The 3,068-nt window shown below is 30.9% G+C and overlaps 1 long non-coding RNA gene across 1 annotated transcript; it reads right to left on the bottom strand.

Moving 5' to 3' along the window:
* Positions 1 to 221: 221 nt before the first annotated feature.
* LOC146927099 (uncharacterized) lies at positions 222 to 1,348 on the bottom strand. Its single transcript, XR_015005590.1, has 2 exons — positions 544 to 1,348; positions 222 to 398 (listed from the first exon to the last, which is right to left on the bottom strand). It is a non-coding gene; the product is annotated as an uncharacterized LOC146927099 (long non-coding RNA).
* Positions 1,349 to 3,068: the final 1,720 nt, after the last annotated feature.

The raw sequence follows: 3,068 nt of genomic DNA, 5'->3' as shown, positions 1-3,068 counted from the left end.
TCACATGACACAACCTCAATCAATTATTTATATTAAATAAACAAAATCTACCGTGTCAAATGTTATTTTACTTTATTTTCTTTTTAACAAATTATACATTAAAATTATCACATAAGGAACCATATTATGTCTCACAATGTTTCAAAATGGTAAAGAATAAAGATAATCAATCAAGTCATACCTCATTCTTTTGTCAAACAATAAAAAAAATTATAACCTCATTCTTGAGAGACCAGCAACGCATGATCGTCATAGCGTATGATCAATATTAATACCTCTTTGTTACATCAGTTCTGTTTCAATGATTATAAAAACTGAACCCACTACGACGACGAGCCTCAGAGTCCAAATTCAAGATCATTGGCCACTCTCATTTTCTCCAACTTTTGCAAACTGGTCTAAATTACAATAAACAACATAAGATAAATCCTTAAGATTGTTGTAAAATTAGGAATAAATTATCTCTATAAATAATAATATCATATAAACAAAAGCATCAATTAAATATTAAAGAGAATAAACAAGACATCGGCGCGTGATTACCACGACATCGACGCGTCTCAGCTGTTGATTCACAATCTCCACGTCTTCAACAATTTTGTATTTGTACCTTGAAGAAGTATCAACCATGGTGAATCCAAAAGTTTCCGCGTACGAGCGTGAAGGATGCATACATAGCGAAGGCAAAAAGGGAATGTTCAAATTCGATAACATCCTATTACGATTTTGGTGTTGTAAGCAGAGCAGATCAATGTCGACTTACCTGTACCCTCATCCCCTACAATAACAATATAGACAACTCTTTTTGCACCAAAAGGGTAAATCGTATGATCTTCCACTCTCGACATCGATGATGAAGAAATGATGTGAGTTGAGAATCCCAAATTAAACCCTAATTTCAGGTGCGGGTGAAACCGAGAGGGAATGAGTATTGTAAACAATAGTGTTAATGGTAGTAATACTTTTATTTTGATATGTGGCCCGTTAAGTAAGTTCATGAGTTAGGCCTCATAAACAAGAGGGATAACAAGTAAACTTATCTTTCTTGAAATTGCGGTGTAATTTGGCTGCTGACATAGTTCTATCAACATCCTCCACCAATACTTCATAGGATACCTACACAAGAGTAAACCGATAGATAACCTGAGGTGTGACGAAGTCGCCGTCCTTAAGGATTTATCCGCCTCATAAGCGCATATCCTCCCAGGATACAACATGTTCTTCTCTGACATGAATCATGTCAGAGGTGACAGAACAGCTTGAATTTGATAAACACAGGAAATGTTATCCAAAAACTTAATATTTGAGAGGAGAGAAAACTATAATTTTGGGAGGAAAAAGACTGTTATATCACTGTTTGTTAAAAGGAGAAAAATCAGTATGTAACATGGTGTAGTCTCTAATATTAACCAACAAGTGTCATGTACGGTCAAGTGAACATGCATAAAAATAGCACACATGAATTTGACCAAGCAAGCAAAACTTAACATGAAATAATGATGGAACGTTATGCATTGACTTAACTTCAAATAAAATAGTTAAGAAAAAGCAATATTAATCCCACATTCAAGACATATAAAGGAAGGGATGTTACAAAATATTGGAATTAGAATTATGTTACAAAACCAAGTCAAACATAATAATAAATTTTCTTTTATTAAAATAATTTTCTATATTTCTCAATTAAAAATATGAGACACAAAATATTTGAAACTTTTGAAATATAATCAAAATCTACAACACTTCCTACGATGAAAACAAAGGTGAAGAATGAGAATGAACATTAAACAATTCAAAAAAGAAAATTATAGTAGTCTATAGTGTGAGAAGAAGCAAAATAATCTATTTTGATGTAGGGGGCAAAGGATGAGATATGATCTTGTCTTTATTGACTTACCCGTTTGAAAATGTAGTAAGAACGATTCTTGTCTGAAAAAAAAATTGTAATGTCTGACAATTGAGATAGTTTGGTTCTGTTACAATTAAAACTCTAGTTTTGAGAGTTACATAGTTTAGTTAAGTGGTTATTCCGACCCGATATTGAAAAATCCCAAAGAACATGCAAATTGTTTCTTCCTCATAAAAAACCATTTGCCCAATAAGACTAAACTAATCTATTTAATTAATTAACCATTTCTATAACGGTTTGTTTATAAAAATTCTAACACTAAATAATGGTATAGGTTATATAAATCATACAAAATCTTTTTCTAACAATAATGTAAAGAAATTATAAGAAATAAACAGAAAAGTATATATAGAAAATTAAACAAACTCTATTAGGTTATCATCAAATTGACTTTTTAGTAATCCATTTTATCCAATCTAAAAACTTAATAAATTGATACAATATGAGACATTCACACTCAATATTAAGTATAATAATGTAGTTAATAAATACTTTTTTTAAAACAATGCCTCATAAACACAAAGCTTGGTGGCATAAGCCACAACCTCCTTTCCTTTAAATGATGTTTTTTAGTTAATAAAAATTTACACCTCCTGATCAAAAGCAATAACATTTAGCTTAGTGGATTTTCCATTACGAACTTACTCACGCTTAGCTCCAACATCTGTAACCATACCAATCACATACAACAATATATGTTAAACTCAAGTATTAAAAGTCAAACTTACGAAATAAAATCAAATAAAAACGAACTAATATTTTTTAACTTTAAGATGACTAACCAACTAAGAGGTCACTATCAAAATAGGCACCAGAGATTTCTGAGATGAAGATGAAGTTAAAAAGTGATCCAGGATTAGTGTTGCCAGCAAATGGCATAAGTTTGGTTCCAAACTGAAAGTTGAGTTTGTAGGAGTGCTTAGTAGTTTTGTAACTTACACAATTGGAAGTCACATCCATATTCTCAAAAGCATACACTTTGCCCTCAACAACATCGTTCTGAAACTTATACAAAAGCATCTTTTTTATTGAAGCATGGATGCGACCACCTTGAAGAAAAAAAAGCAAATAAATGTACTTGTTTAAACACTAAATATATGACCAAATAAAAAAGTAATAGCAATTTGATTAACTTATAATATTAAACACATATTAATCT

Source organism: Medicago sativa, chromosome 4 (genome assembly GCF_051527215.1).
Source record: "Medicago sativa cultivar Bolivia chromosome 4, Bolivia_mono, whole genome shotgun sequence".
Lineage (NCBI taxonomy): Eukaryota > Viridiplantae > Streptophyta > Magnoliopsida > Fabales > Fabaceae > Medicago > Medicago sativa.
This window is presented reverse-complemented; position numbering and strand designations above follow the sequence as displayed.